This window comes from Lithobates pipiens, unplaced genomic scaffold, assembly GCF_037356315.1.
Source record: "Lithobates pipiens isolate NorthernLeopardFrog02 unplaced genomic scaffold, aLitPip1_a1.2 Scaffold_19, whole genome shotgun sequence".
In the NCBI taxonomy this organism is placed as follows: domain Eukaryota; kingdom Metazoa; phylum Chordata; class Amphibia; order Anura; family Ranidae; genus Lithobates; species Lithobates pipiens.
In genome coordinates, this window is record NW_027507764.1 from 370471541 (window position 1) to 370489357 (window position 17817).

The window sequence follows — 17817 nt, forward strand, 5'->3', positions numbered from 1 at the left end:
ACCTGTCACAGTCCATTAGAGTACCGAGTACCTGTCACAGTCCATTAGAGTACCGAGTACCTGTCACAGTCCATCAGGGTACCCGAGTATCTGTCACAGCCCATCTGAGTACCCGAGTACCTGTCACAGTCCATCTGTGTACCAGAGTACCTGTCACAGTCTATCTGAGTACCCGAGTACCTGTCACAGTTCATCTGAGTACCCGAGTACCTGTCACAGTCCATATGAGTACCTGTCACCGCCCTTCAGAGTACCCAAATACCAGTCACCAAACCATCAGAGTACCTGTCGCCAGGCCATCAGAGTACCTGAGTACTTGTCACCAGGCCATCAGAGTACCCGAGTACCTGTCACCAGGCCATCAGAGTACCCGAGTACCTGTCACCAGGCCATCAGAGTACCCGAGTACCTATCTCCAGCCCATCAGAGTACTCGAGTACCTATTTGCAGCCCATGTCTCATAGAATATATAGAGTATTTGAGTACCTGTCACAGTCCATCAGAGTATTTGAGTACCTGTCACAGCCCATCAGAGTACCCGAGTACCTGTCCCGGCCCATCAGAGTACCCGAGTACCTGTCACAGCCCATCAGAGTACCCGAGTACCTGTCCCAGCCCATCAGAGTACCCGAGTACCTGTCCCAGCCCATCTGAGTACCCGAGTACCTGTCCCAGCCCATCTGAGTACCCGAGTACCTGTCACAGTTCATATGAGTACCTGTCACCGCCCTTCAGAGTACCCAAATACCAGTCACCAAACCATCAGAGTACCTGTCACCAGGCCATCAGAGTACCTGAGTACTTGTCACCAGGCCATCAGAGTACCCGAGTACCTGTCACCAGGCCATCAGAGTACCCGAGTACCTGTCACCAGGCCATCAGAGTACCCGAGTACCTGTCACCAGGCCATCAGAGTACCCGAGTACCTATCTCCAGCCCATCAGAGTACTCGAGTACCTATTTGCAGCCCATGTCTCATAGAATATATAGAGTATTTGAGTACCTGTCACAGTCCATCAGAGTATTTGAGTACCTGTCACAGCCCATCAGAGTACCCGAGTACCTGTCCCAGCCCATCAGAGTACCTGAGTACCTGTCACAGCCCATCAGAGTACCCGAGTACCTGTCCCAGCCCATCAGAGTACCCGAGTACCTGTCCCAGCCCATCTGAGTACCCGAGTACCTGTCCCAGCCCATCTGAGTACCCGAGTACCTGTCACAGTTCATCTGAGTAACCGAGTACCTGTCCCAGCCCATCAGAGTACCTGAGTACCTGTCACAGCCCATCAGAGTACCCGAGTACCTGTCATGGCACATCAGAGTACCCGAGTACCTGTCACGGCACATCAGAGTACCCGAGTACCTGTCATGGCACACCCGAGTACCTGTCATGGCCCATCAGGGTACCCGAGTACCTGTCACGGCCCATCAGGGTACCCGAGTACCTGTCACGGTCCATCAGGGTACCCGAGTACCTGTCACGGTCCATCAGGGTACCCGAGTACCTGTCACAGTCCATCAGGGTACCCGAGTACCTGTCACAGTCCATTAGAGTACTGAGTACCTGTCACAGTCCATTAGAGTACCGAGTACCTGTCACAGTCCATCAGGGTACCCGAGTATCTGTCACAGCCCATCTGAGTACCCGAGTACCTGTCACAGTTCATCAGGGTACCCGAGTACCTGTCACAGTCCATTAGAGTACCGAGTACCTGTCACAGTCCATTAGAGTACCGAGTACCTGTCACAGTCCATTAGAGTACCGAGTACCTGTCACAGTCTATTAGAGTACCGAGTACCTGTCACAGTCCATTAGAGTACCGAGTATCTGTCACAGTCTATCAGGGTACCCGAGTACCTGTCACAGCCCATCTGAGTACCCGAGTACCTGTCACAGTCCATCTGTGTACCAGAGTACCTGTCACAGTCTATCTGAGTACCCGAGTACCTGTCACAGTTCATCTGAGTACCCGAGTACCTGTCACAGTCCATATGAGTACCTGTCACCGCCCTTCAGAGTACCTAAATACCAGTCACCAAACCATCAGAGTACCTGTCACCAGGCCATCAGAGTACCTGAGTACTTGTCACCAGGCCATCAGAGTACCCGAGTACCTGTCACCAGGCCATCAGAGTACCCGAGTACCCGTTGCCCCTACCTGTGGACGCCCATGGTGGTGGGACATAAAAGCAGGGGGTAGAGCAGTGGAGCAGATGTGAAAGGAGGTGTATTGGTGGGACAGATGAGCAGGGGATTACAGTGGTTGGGCAGGAGAGCAGGGGGAACAGAGGTGAGACAGATGTGTAGAAGGTACATTTGTGAGGCAGATGAGAAAGCGGGTTACAGTGGTGGGGAAGATGATAAAGTGGGCTACATTGGTGGGGCAAATAAGCAGATGGGTTCACAGTGTTAGGACAGATGAGAAGGTGATTCAGTAGTGAGACAGAAGAGCATGGAGATACAGCGGCTGAGCAGATGTGCTGGGAGGTACAGTGGTGGGGCAGATGAGAAAAGGGGTATGTTGATGGGGCAGATGAACAGGAAGGTTACTGTGGTGGGGCAGATGTGCAGGAGGTACAGCCATGGGAGGGATGAGAAGGGGGTTCAGCGGTGGTGCAGAAAAGCAGGGAGGAATAATGATGGAGCACATGAGCAGGGGGTTACAGTGGTGGGAAAGATGAGCAGGGGGGGGTTCACTGTTGGGACAGAAGAGCTGGGGGTACAGCAGTGGGGCAGATGTGAAAGGAAGTGCATTGGTGGGACAGATGAGCAGGGGGTTACAAAGGTTACGCAGAAGAGCAGGGGGCACAGAGCTGGGGCAGATGTACAGGGGGGTACAGTGGCAGGGAAGAGGAGAAAATAGGTACATTGGTGGGACAGATAAGCAGGGGGGTACAGAAGTGGGGCAGATGTGCAGAGGGGTGCGGAGGAGAAAGGAGGTATATCGATGGAACACATGAGCAAGGGGTTACAATGGTGGGGCAGAAGAGCAGGGGGAACAGAGGTGGCACAAATGTGCAGGAGGTACAGTGGTGGGGCAGATGAGAAAGGGGTTACAGTGGTGTGGCAGATGACCTTGATTGACAGCTGCAGAAGCCAATGGCGCTGCTACTTTGTCTCAGCCAATCAGCAGGAGTGTAAAAAAGAAAATTGCGTACTTAAAATGGAGTATAGCTAATGATGCCAAGAGCATCACCCAACATGTTTTGTCCTATTGGACATCATCTGGGGTAACATCATCTTGTTTTTTTAACTAGATGCCGACCGCCGGCCGTCAAATGGCGGCCAGGCGGCGCACCTATTGTGGCGGGAGGCCGTCATATGACGGCCTCCCGTTTAAACAAGGAATGCGCGCGATCATTCGCGCGCATCCCTGTTTCTTCGGTGGCGGCGTGTCATGGAGACACCGCTCGCCACCGAAGGGGGTGAACAGCCATTGGTTATGGCTGTTTACCACGTGATCGGCTGTGATGAAGTCACGGCCAATCACAGATGGTCACACCCCGGCTGTGCACGGCGCATGTGCGCAATCGTGAGCGCGCTGCGCGTGCACGTCGGTGGCGGCGTGTTCCCCGGGAACACTGCTCGTCACCGACGCTGGTAAACAGCCATTGGCCGGCTGTTTACCCACGTGATTGTCTGTGATCCTTCCACAGCCGATCACTAAAATGTAAACAAACCGCGGTAACGAGATGTTACCGGGTTGTTCTCCTCCTCACACACCGATTGTGTGTGAGGAGGAGATTGCGGTCACATCTCGTTACCGCCTAGTGTACACCAATCACACTGATTGCCTGCCTGCCCCCCCCCAATAAAGAGGACCTGTCACCACCCCTCATAGTACCTGTGAATCACAGTCCATCAGAGTACCTGTCACAGTCCATCAGAGTATTTGAGTACCTGTCACAGTCCATCAGAGTATTTGAGTACCTGTCACAGCCCATCAGAGTACCCGAGTACCTGTCCCAGCCCATCAGAGTACCCGAGTACCTGTCACAGCCCATCAGAGTACCCGAGTACCTGTCCCAGCCCATCAGAGTACCCGAGTACCTGTCCCAGCCCATCTGAGTACCCGAGTACCTGTCACAGTTCATCTGAGTACCCGAGTACCTGTCCCAGCCCATCAGAGTACCTGAGTACCTGTCACAGCACATCAGAGTACCCGAGTACCTGTCACGGCACATCAGAGTACCCGAGTACCTGTCACGGCACATCAGAGTACCCGAGTACCTGTCATGGCACACCCCAGTACCTGTCACGGCCCATCAGGGTACCCGAGTACCTATCACGGCCCATGATGGTACCCGAGTACCTGTCACGGTCCATCAGGGTACCCGAGTACCTGTCACGGTCCATCAGGGTACCCGAGTACCTGTCACAGTCCATCAGGGTACCCGAGTACCTGTCACAGTCCATTAGAGTACTGAGTACCTGTCACAGTCCATTAGAGTACCGAGTACCTGTCACAGTCCATCAGGGTACCCGAGTATCTGTCACAGCCCATCTGAGTACCGGAGTACCTGTCACAGTTCATCAGGGTACCGGAGTACCTGTCACAGTCCATTAGATTACAGAGTACCTGTCACAGTCCATTAGAGTACTGAGTACCTGTCACAGTCCATTAGAGTACCGAGTACCTGTCACAGTCCATTAGAGTACCCGAGTACCTGTCACAGTCCATCAGGGTACCCGAGTACCTGTCACAGTCCATCTGTGTACCAGAGTACCTGTCACAGTCTATCTGAGTACCCGAGTACCTGTCACAGTTCATCTGAGTACCCGAGTACCTGTCACAGTCCATATGAGTACCTGTCACCGCCCTTCAGAGTACCCAAATACCAGTCACCAAACCATCAGAGTACCTGTCACCAGGCCATCAGAGTACCTGAGTACTTGTCACCAGGCCATCAGAGTACCCGAGTACCTGTCACCAGGCCATCAGAGTACCCGAGTACCTGTCACCAGGCCATCAGAGTACCCGAGTACCTATCTCCAGCCCATCAGAGTACTCGAGTACCTATTTGCAGCCCATGTCTCATAGAATATATAGAGTATTTGAGTACCTGTCACAGTCCATCAGAGTATTTGAGTACCTGTCATAGCCCATCAGAGTACCCGAGTACCTGTCCCGGCCCATCAGAGTACCCGAGTACCTGTCACAGCCCATCAGAGTACCCGAGTACCTGTCCCAGCCCATCAGAGTACCCGAGTACCTGTCCCAGCCCATCTGAGTACCCGAGTACCTGTCACAGTTCATCTGAGTACCCGAGTACCTGTCCCAGCCCATCAGAGTACCTGAGTACCTGTCACGGCACATCAGAGTACCCGAGTACCTGTCATGGCACATCAGAGTACCCGAGTACCTGTCACGGCACATCAGAGTACCCGAGTACCTGTCATGGCACACCCGAGTACCTGTCACGGCCCATCAGGGTACCCGAGTACATTTCACGGCCCATCAGGGTACCCGAGTACCTGTCACGGTCCATCAGGGTACCCGAGTACCTGTCACAGTCCATCAGGGTACCCGAGTACCTGTCACAGTCCATCAGGGTACCCGAGTACCTGTCACAGTCCATTAGAGTACTAAGTACCTGTCACAGTCCATTAGAGTACCGAGTACCTGTCACAGTCCATCAGGGTACCCGAGTATTTGTCACAGCCCATCTGAGTACCCGAGTACCTGTCACAGTTCATCAGGGTACCCGAGTACCTGTCACAGTCCATTAGAGTACCGAGTACCTGTCACAGTCCATTAGAGTACCGAGTACCTGTCACAGTCCATTAGAGTACCGAGTACCTGTCACAGTCCATTAGAGTACCGAGTATCTGTCACAGTCCATCAGGGTACCCGAGTACCTGTCACAGCCCATCTGAGTACCCGAGTACCTGTCCCAGCCCATCTGAGTACCCGAGTACCTGTCACAGTTCATCTGAGTACCCGAGTACCTGTCCCAGCCCATCAGAGTACCTGAGTACCTGTCACGGCACATCAGAGTACCCGAGTACCTGTCATGGCACATCAGAGTACCCGAGTACCTGTCACGGCACATCAGAGTACCCGAGTACCTGTCATGGCACACCCGAGTACCTGTCACAGTCCATCAGGGTACCCGAGTACCTGTCACAGTCCATCAGGGTACCCGAGTACCTGTCACAGTCCATTAGAGTACTGAGTACCTGTCACAGTCCATTAGAGTACCGAGTACCTGTCACAGTCCATCAGGGTACCCGAGTATTTGTCACAGCCCATCTGAGTACCCGAGTACCTGTCACAGTTCATCAGGGTACCCGAGTACCTGTCACAGTCCATTAGAGTACCGAGTACCTGTCACAGTCCATTAGAGTACCGAGTACCTGTCACAGTCCATTAGAGTACCGAGTACCTGTCACAGTACATTAGAGTACCGAGTATCTGTCACAGTCCATCAGGGTACCCGAGTACCTGTCACAGCCCATCTGAGTACCCGAGTACCTGTCACAGTCCATCTGTGTACCAGAGTACCTGTCAAAGTCTATCTGAGTACCCGAGTACCTGTCACAGTTCATCTGAGTACCCGAGTACCTGTCACAGTCCATATGAGTACCTGTCACCGCCCTTCAGAGTACCCAAATACCAGTCACCAAACCATCAGAGTACCTGTCACCAGGCCATCAGAGTACCTGAGTACTTGTCACCAGGCCATCAGAGTACCCGAGTACCTGTCACCAGGCCATCAGAGTACCCGAGTACCTATCTCCAGCCCATCAGAGTACTCGAGTACCTATTTGCAGCCCATGTCTCATAGAATATACATTGGGGTCTTTTGCTTTCCGAAATGGGGTCATTTTGTGGGTAATTTCACTGTCTTGGTGGTCCAGGACCTTCAAAAGTGTCATGGGTAGGAATGAACGGAGATGTGTCATTTATGCTCCTAGAACGCCTAAACGTACTACTTCAATGTTCGGCCTCTCTATGTGGCCAGGCTGTGTACACATGTAGTATCGCCATACTCGGGAGGAGTAGCAGAATGTATTTTGGGGTGTAATTTTTGCTATATACATGCTATGTGTTAAAAATAGCTTATAAATTGTCAATTTTGTGTAAAAAAAAAATGCGTTTTAATTTTTTTCCACATATTCCAAAAACTTCTGGAAAAAAATTAACCATTCAAAAGACTCATTATGCCTCACAGATTATACGTTGGGGTGTTTGCTTTCCAAAATGGGGTCATTTTATGGGAAATTCCATTGTCCTGGTACTCCAGGGCCTTCAAAAGTGTAATAGGTGGTTGAGAAATGAGATGCGTCATTTTTGCTCGTAGAACGTCTGAAGGTACTACATCAATGTTGGTGCTCTGTATGTGGCCAGGCTGTGTAAAAGTCTCACACATGTGGTATCGCCGTACTCGGGAAGAGTAGCAGAATGTATTTTGGGGTGTAATTTGTTGTATGCATATGCTATGTGTGAGAAATAACCTGATAATATGACAATTTAGTAAAAAAATAAAAATAAAAAAAATCTTCATTTTGCAAAGAATTGTGGGAAAAAATGACAACTTAAAAAAACTCACCATGCTACTTACTTAATACCTTGGGATGTCTACTTTGTAAAAAGGGGTCATTTAGGGGGTATTTGTACTTTCCTGACTTGTTAGTGTCTCAAGAAATGAGGTACACCTGATGTACTGAAGGCCTGATCAGATGTGATCAATTTTCAGTGATTGGCACCATAGTTTGTAGACTCTCTAACTTTCACAAAGACCAAATAATATATACTAATGTGGATTATTTTTACCAAAGATATGTAGCAGTATAAATTTTGGCCCAAATTTATGAAGAAAAATTACTAATTAGCAAAAATGTATGACAGAAACAAAGAAAAAGGCATTTTTTTCACAAAATTTACGTTTTATTTTATTTATAGCACAAAAAATAAAAAACCCACTAGTGATTAAATACCACTAAAAGAAAGCTCTATTTGTGTGGAAAAAAGGACGCAAGTTTCATATGGATACAGTGTTGGATGACTGAGTAATTGTCATTCAAACTGTGAGAGCGCTGAAAGCTGAAAATTGGTCTGGTCAGGAAGGGGGTGTAACTGCACTGTATTGAGGTGGTTAAATCAGGAGGAGTGTCCTGGATGGCTGAGGGAATCATGAACATCGCTGGAGAGAGAAGGGGCTCAAGTAGGTAATTAAGGGGGTGCTTGGGGGATGCTACACCTCCACTTAACAACTGCTCTAAAGCCGAATGATGGTTACAGCGTGGCTCGATATCTCTGGGAGGGCGTACTATGACGTGCCTGGGGCACGCACACAGGAGTGTCCATGACCGCCGGGTCATGGATCATGGTAAATGGCTGCTAACAGCAGCCGTTTACCATAGGATCGCTCTGTCATTTGATTGTAAACAATGCCGCCATGTCCGGTTCCTCTCTCCCCTCTCTGTACAGATCGGTACAGTGCGAAGGGAGAGGACGGGTGCAGCAGCGCTGTGGGCTAGAGCTGTAGTGCCCACAGCGCTGATCTGTGCCCATTGCAGAATCATCCATCCATCCATGATCAGCCATCCCAGCCATACTCATCCATTCATCCATGCTCAGCCATCCCAGTCATACTCATCCATCCATCCATGCTCAGCCATCCTCATCCATCCGTGCTCAGCCATCCCAGCCATACTCATCCATCCATCCATGCTCAGCTATCCCAGCCATACTCAACCATCCATCCATGCTCAGCCATTACAGCCATACTCATCCATCCATCCATGCTCAGCCATCCTCATCCATCCATACTCAGCCATCCCAGCCATACTCAACAATTTATTCATGCTCAGCCATCCCAGCAATACTCATCCATCCCTCCATGCTCAGCCATCCCAGCCATACTCATCCACCCATGCTCAAGTATCCCAGCTATACTCATCCATCCATCCATGCTCAGCCATCCCAGTCATACTCACCCATTCATCCATGCTCAGTCATCACAGCCATGCTCATCAATCTATCCATGCTCAGCCATTCCAGCCATACTCATCCATCAATGCTCAACCATCCCAGCCATATTCATCCATCCATCCATGCTCAGCCATTACAGCCATACTCCTCCATAAATCCATGCTCAAACATCCCAGCCACACTCATCCATCCATCCATGCTCAGCCATCCCCATCTATACTCAGTGTTTCATTTTCTAATGGAAAAACATGAACTGTAAAATTTTTGCAGACTTTGCTTACGCCCGAGTGATGTAAAAGATATATATGCTACATTTAAAGGAGATTGGATCATATTTAGAGGTTGCACACTTTGATCTGTTTTGTAAAAGTAGGCAAAAAATAAGATTTTCAATGTTAATTACTTTTATTGGGAAAACTAGAAATCACAAACTTAAAATACTATTAAAATTATGAACTAAGATTAATAGGTAATATGATCGGTAAAACATGTGTTATATTAATATGAACGATGCAATTCCTTGTATTCTGTCACGTTGTGGATCCCAAACAATTTAAAGAACGTCTTTGTTTTATTATTATTGAAATAGCTCAGGTCTTTTCCTTCAAAAACCATGTTTTTACCCTCTAATCGTTTCACTTCCTTTTTCTTTGCAGGTTTGGTTTCTAAATTGTTAGTCATATTTTCCTTAACAGCCTGAGTGATACGTTCGTCCAAAAAAGCCAATCCTACGTTTGTTTCTGACAGATATCAAAGGTGTCTCTTAGCAACTGTGAGAGCACATTTTTTGATGCCTGCATCTGGGTAAGTGCTCAAAAGCTATAGCATATCCAAATCATTCTTTGGACCCCATCAACTTACAATTACCTCATGCCAAAAGCGAACATATATGAGGCTGACAAAATGTGAAACCCGTTTCATTCCTTCCAATTGTCATTGAGGAATATTCAATTATTTAGTGAAGAGGACAATTTTAAGTGCATATATATTGCCTTTGCCATGCACCTTGCTTGATGCATTGCCCCTGGGATCCTGAAACTGAAGTAATTTTTGACCAACCTCCTAGGTACAGGAGTGAGAGTTGTAATAACTCTTTGTAGTCTTCTCTTGGATGACTTCCGTCTTTTAGGACATTTTGCATGTAGTTAACCATTTTCACTCATTGTTATTCTAGAAAGCCTTGAATTGGACTGTCTTCACCCAGCATTGTTGCATATGACTTCTTATCAAGTGAAGCCCACAGACTTTGCTTTGATAAAATATATCAATGTGTGTAACCCCTAAATATTATCCAATCTTCTTGAAATTTGGTATATATATCTTTTACATCACTCAAACTTGGAGAGTAAGCAAAGTCATATGAAAATCGCATCTTTGGAAAAATGAAATACCCTAATGCTCAGCCATCCATACTCAGCAATACTCATCCATCCATCCTTGCTTAGCCATCCATACACAGCAATACTCATACATCCATGCTCAGCCATCCATACTCAGCAATACTCATCCATCCATGCTCAGCTGCCCCATCCACCCCCATCCATACTCAGCCATACCCAGCCATACCCAGCCATACTCAGCCATACCCAGCCATCCCCAGCCATACTTAGCCATACCCAGCAATACCCAGCCATACCCAGCCATACTCAGCCATACCCAGCCATACTTAGCCATACTTAGCCATACTAAGCCATACACAGCCATCCCATCCATACTCAACCATACTCAGCCATACCCAGCCGTACTCAGCCGTAATAAGCCGTACCCAGCCATACTAAGCCATACCCAGCCACCCAGCCATACTAAGCCATACTCACCCATACCCAGCCATACCCACCCATAATCAGCTATACTCAGCCATACTTATTCTTGTTCATTCATCCCATCCATACTAAGCCATCCACATTCATGGCCCAACCATGTTCAGCCACCCTCATCCATGGCTCATCCATCCCCATTCATGCTCATCCATGCCACATCAGTTCTCATCAAAGTGTAATAGGTAATCAAATTAGATTTTAAATGTATGCCCCTAGAACAGTGGTCATCAATCCTGTCCTCAGGGCCCACTAATAGGCCAGGTTTGCAAGATAACTGAAATACATCACAGGTGATATCATTTGATGCTCAGTGATTGCAGTATTCTAGTCTGCATCTCTCCAAGGTAATACATAGAACCTGGCCTGTTAGTGGGCCCTGAGGACAGGGTTGATGACCACTGCCCTGGAACACCTGATGGTGCTCCCTGCATGTTGGGCCTCTGTATGTGGCGAGGCTGTAGAAAAGTCTCCCATGTGGTATCAACATATTCAGGAGGCGTGGGAGAATGTATTTTGGGGTGTCATTTTTGGTATGTACATGGTATGTGTTAGAAATATTGTATAAATGAACAATTTTGTGTTAAAAAAAATGTGTTTTCATTTTCTTTCCACATTTTCCAAAAACTTGTACAAAAAAAAATGACATGTCAGATTGGAGGAAGGGGCGGAGCTGCTGGTGGAGATGGCTGCTGCTCCGTAGAGTGGACCTAATGCTATTGCCGCTGATGCTGCTCTAATGCTGCTCTAATGCCGACCTTACTACTCTAACTCGTTTTGGCCTGAACTATAAGGCTGGATGGATTAACAGTGAAAGGCTAGTCTATGCCTGGAAAACTTTAAGCTTTAAACTTTACGTTGCCTTACCTGCTTGTGCTGCGAACCTGCGGTGGTTGCCTGTGTTCCCTCCCAACCTGCCATTGAAACCCCAGTGAGGGTGAAATAACTGAAACCCGAGTCCGCGTGAAGCGCCGAGGAACGAGACACAGCCGAATCGAGGAAGTGGAGGAGATCCGGCGAAGGGGGTCGGTGCGCGGGCGGAAGCTGGCGGCCGATACTGAAAGCCGTTTGATCATCCACGCGGCGGCGGTCCCGGAGGTTCCCGGCGGAGACCAGGTAAAATCTCGGGGGGAGCGGCGGGGAAGCCCATGATAGGAACCAACGCTCTGAAAACCTCGGGGGACTCTAGGGCTGAGACGGGAAGCCAGAGGATCCCAAAGGTAAAGGGGAGGAAACAGCACGGGAGAATGAAAGACAAGATAAGGACAGCAAGCTGAATGTAAAAAAAAAAAAAGAAGTTTTTGATGTTAAAGGTTAAAAGACTGCACATATGTCATAAAGAAAGGAGAAAGAATCCTGGAATAGAGCTAAGAGAAGAAAAAAAAGGGAAGTGTGCAATAAAATTAAAAGTTGGCTGGTCAGCTTGTTGGGTTAACAAGGGGAATTTGACTGATTAACTAATGTAAAAACCCAAATGGTTAAACCCCATAAAAACAGAGGGTTTATTTAAACTGGGTCGGAATGTTATGGACTGTCTGTATAAATGTGGAATACATCTCAGTAATAGTATTGAAAATATAATAAATACGGATTAACCATTAAAAATCATTGCTGATAAATCTGCAATCTCTTAAAGGGCCAATTACAGCGTAATAGAAAAAAGGCTGAAAAACCCCATAGGAAAACATAATAATAAGGACTACTGCTGATAAGCCTTGCAATCTTTTAAAGAGATATTTCCGGTCTAATAGAAAAGGGCCGAAAGTATCACAGGAAAGTTAAAGGGCAAACTATGGCACCAAAGAGGGGTAGTAAAACACCCCAAAATCAAAAAGATAAAAAGGACAAAAAAGCAGAAAGAAGTAAAGGCACCACAGGGGCCCAAGCCAATCAAACTACTGATATTAAGGAGTTTTTTCAGCAAATGCACCCACAGACAGAGATAAAGGGTCAGTCTCAATCGCCTCAGCAAACATCACATATAAGGCACACGCTACAAACATCACAGGAACTATTGGAAATGACGGAAACAGAAACATCAGCGTCTCTGGGGGCACTAGGAGAGGATACAACGAATCATCCTAGGAACAGCTCACCAATAGAGATAATGGGATCATTAACAGAACAAAGGGAAGGTGATAATGAAAATTGGGATATAAGGACATATATTCGTTCCCTCCCTACTAGGACAGACATGGACCAATATATACATAGATTGGAGGACACCTATAAGGCTGAAATACAAGAAATTAAAACATCTACCCAAAGAACACAGGAGATAATAGGCAAACTGGATATAAGAATGACAAAAATGGAGCAAGAAATGTCCCGACTAAAAGAGAAATTACATGAACAGGGAAAAGATCTAATACAAGCTAGAAATGCTTTAGATGAACAGGAAAATAATAGTCGAAGAAATAATATAAGAATTAGAGGTTTGGATGAAAATGTGAACTCAAGGGACTTGATATCAGTTTTACAGGGGATCTTCCAAAGGTTGGACATGGACTTGTCCATAGACGATCTGCTGATCGATCGGGCATACAGAATAGCTGGAGTGAGGAGGGCAAAAGCTGGTGAAACTAGAGACGTTATCTGTAAACTGCACTATGCACGAATAAAAGATAAAATAATGACTGCAATAAGACATAAGGAGAATATAGAATATGACGGAAAACAACTGACATTTTTTCAGGATCTAACCAAATATACTCTGGACAAAAGAAGAGCATTAAAACCACTGGTGGAGCAACTTAGAAAAAGGAACTTGCAATACAGATGGAAATTCCCATTTCAACTGCAAGTTTATTATGAAGATTCGTCAGTAGTTTACAGGAACCTAGAAGACTTACCGGAATTTGTAAAGGATCTTGGTCTTTCACCAGTAGACTTACCAGAATGGCCAAAACCTTATAGAAAAATAGTAAAACAGTAAAAAGCTTATAGGGAATTATGGAGGTGGATGGGGGGAGGGGGAATTTATTTATTGATGGGGGGCCAGTTGGAGATTTATGGTTAAAATTTTTTTTTTTTTTTTTTTTTTTTTTTTAACTAGGGGTTAAAGGGTATGGGAAGTTTTTGATATAATGGAATATGACAAAAAAAATTTATTTTTTATTTTATTTCTCTTTTTTTTTTTTTTTTTCACAAATAGGGGGAAAAGGAAGGAGGGGTTTTTTTTTCCTTTTTTTTTTTTTTTTTTTTTTTTTGATTTAATGAAATACGGCAAGTTTATTTATTTACGGGAAAAAGGGAAAAAAATTTTTTTTTTTTTTTTTTTTTTTTTCTCTTTATTCATAATGGGGGATAAGAGGGAGGAGGTGGTTTGTGATATAATGAAATTTATTTATTTATTTATTTATTTATTTTTTCTCTTCTCACAATTAGGGGTAAAAGGGAGGTTTTTGGTAATAAATGAAATATGACAAATTTATTTATGTAGGGGAATACACAGATAAAAATAGAAATGGAATTGATTAATAGAAAAATTATAAAATTTATTTATTTATTTATTTATTTATTTTTTTTTTATTTTTTTTTTTCACAACAAGGGGTAAGGGGAAGAGGAGGTTTTTGATATAATGGAATATGGTAAAAAATAATTTAAAATTTATTAAATTAATAAATTTTTTTTTTTTTTTTTTCTTGTTTTTTTTTTTTTTTTTCCCTTTCTTCACAATTAAGGGGTAAAAGGGAGATGGAGGTTTTTTGTAATAAATGAAATATGACAAATTTATTTATTTATATAAGGGAATACACAGATAAAAATTGAAATGGAATTGATTAATAGAAAAATTATAAAGTTTTTTTTTTTTTTTTCTTCTTTTTTCACAATAAGGGGTAAGGGGAAGAGGAGGTTTTTGATATAAGGGAATATGGTAAAAATTATTTAAAATTTATTTAATTAATTAATTAATTTATTTAATTTTTATTTTTATTTTTAATTTTTTTTTTTTTTTTTTTTTTTTCCTTTTCTTCACAATTAAGGGGTAAAAGGGAGATGGAGGTTTTTTTTGTAATAAATGAAATATGACAAATTTATTTATTTATATAGGGGAATACACAGATAAAAATTTAAATGGAATTGATTAATAGAAAAATTATAATTTTTTTTTTTTTTTTTTTTTTTTTTTTTTTATATATATATGGAATATTTTTTTTTTTTTTTTTTTTTTTTTTTTTTTTCCTCCCCCTTCCCCCATCCTTGTGCCATTTATTCTCAGATTAAGCCTTGGCCTCCCTCCTTCGTCTAAAACTTTTTTGCGAGGATCAAGGGTAAGAGGGAGGAAGCTTAAGGACATAAACTAAGGGATAAGTGGAATGGCAATAGAAGCCAGAAGCATTGAGTTAGATATGAATAAACAGGTGGCTTAGGAGACAGGGGTACTGACGGGCGGCTAATCTGCATCAGCGGTCCTGATATTTCCCCTTCTAATAGGGATCTTACTTGTTAAGTAAGTTAGACTTTTTTAAGTCGGTAGTTATAGGGTAGTGAATGAGAAGGAGTGAGTGGGGGGGGAGTGAGTGGAGAAGGGACAAGGGGGGGGGGGGTAAGGAGAAAATTAGGGATAAGGGGGGGTTAGGACTAAGTGTAGGGGAATAAAAGAATAGCCCCCTTATAATTTTTTTTTTTTTTTTTTTTTTTTTTTTTTTTTCTCTCTCTTTCCTCTCTCTATTTTTCCAAAGTAGCTGGGACCCCCATAGGGAACAGTATATCTCAATAAATTAAAATGGAGGGGTTGAAAATGTGTTCTTTCAATGCAAGAGGCCTCAACTCTCCCTCAAAAAGAAACCAAATTTTAGACTTTTTCCATAAACAAAAGGTAAAAATAATCCTATTACAAGAAACGCATTTTCGTTCCGACCACATTCCGAAATTAATTAATAAAAATTATATTAATTGGATTCATGACACATTTACATATTCCAAATCAAGAGGGGTATCAATAGCTTTTCATAAAGATCTGTTACATCAAATAGTTCAGGAACATAAGGGAAAAGATGGTAGGTCAATAGTTGTAAAGGTAAAAATACTTGAGAGGATGGTTACAATTATTAATCTTTATCTACCAAACTATGAACAGGTTAAGACAGGGATAAAAATCCTAAGGAACGCACTGGATAGTGCAGAAGGAATAATAATAATAGGAGGTGATTTGAATTTTATAATGGATATGAAAAGGGACACTACCAATATCAAATCTCAAAGGGAAAATAAACATCTAAAAGAATTTAAAGAATTATTAGATAAACATCAAATGGTTGATATATGGAGGGTACAACATCAAAAAGAAAAGAACTACACATATTACTCAAATGTTCATGACTCTTATCATAGGTTAGATTACTTTTTCCTGAACCAAAAGGGGCTATTGTTGAAACCAACAACAAATATAGGAGGGTTTTTATGGTCAGATCACGCACCCATATATTTAGAGTTAGCAATAACGGAATTTGTAAAAACAAGAGGAAGGTGGAGTTTGAATGACAACCTGCTTAAAGATAAAAAATGTTTTGAGGATATCCAGCGAGAGATAAGGGAATTTCAGTTAAATCACGATAAAGATGATACCTCACCCCCCATACAGTGGGAAGCTTTAAAATGCGTATTAAGAGGACTGTTCATCAAGCACGGAAGTAGAGTAAAAAGGGAAAAAGAGCAAAGGAAAACTCAATTGCTGTTGGAAATTGGGAGACTGGAAGATAAGCACAAACAGAAAATGAAGCCAGAGGATTATATACTCTTAAAAGATAAAAGAATTGAGCTACAGGCCGTGCTTGATGAGGAGTCTCTCCGGATAAGGGATAGGAATAAAACACATTGGTATCAATATGGAAATAAACCGGGGAAACTACTAGCAAAAACATTGAGAGACCAACAACCTACAACATCTATAGTAAAGATCTTAAAAACAAACGGGGAAATAACACACGATCCAGCTGAAATTATAAAAACATTTCAAAACTATTATGATAAACTATATAATATAGAAATACAGCAGGAAAATAAAAAGGAGGAAAGGGGGGAAGAGATTCGAAAATATGTTAACGAGACAGCCTTGCCCAGATTCTCTAGAGAAGCAATTGAGGAAATGGAAGAAAAAATCTCAAGGGAAGAGATACAACAGGCAATAGCCGAAATGGCCCTGGGAAAGAGCCCAGGACCAGACGGCTATACAGCAAGGTTTTATAAAGTATTTCAAAATCTAATTATACCCTTACTTGAAAAAACATATAACTCAATAACTAAAACGCAAACCTTTGCACCACAGAGTACAGAAGCTCACATTATACTTATTCCGAAACCAGAAAAAGATCATACATTAAGTAAAAACTTTCGCCCCATTTCATTAACAAATATCGATATTAGACTTTATTCAAAAATTATATCTAATAGATTAACCCCAAGAATGCCGGAACATATAAAGCTAGATCAAACAGGGTTTATAAAAGGGCGAGAAACCAGGGATAATATAATAAAGACATGTACGCTTATGGAATATGCTCAGAGAGCCGCCATCCCAGCCTGTTTATTAACTATAGATGCTGAGAAGGCTTTTGATAGGGTGGGATGGCGGTTCTTAGAAGAGGCATTATTACAGATAGGACTGGGCCCTAGGATGTTAGGCAGAATTATGGCACTATATGCCAACTCAAGAGCCAAAATAAGAATAAACGGGATGCTTTCAGAGTTTATAAAGGTATCAAATGGGACCCGTCAAGGATGCCCCCTATCTCCTTTATTATATATAATAGTAATGGAACATCTAATTAATGCAATAAGGGAAAATAAAGATATACAAGGGATTAAAATTAGAGATAAGGAGTATAAATTGGCAGTATACGCTGATGATTTATTACTTTATATAACAAATCCTATTATAACAATCCCTAATATAATAAAAGAACTTGATAAATTTGGGGAATTAAGTAACTTTAAGGTAAATTACGAAAAATCTGAAATGATGAATATTACTCTAGAAGATAAAATGCAATCACTTTTACAAAAAGATTTTCCGTTTAAATGGCAGAAAGAGATGATTAAATATTTGGGCATCATG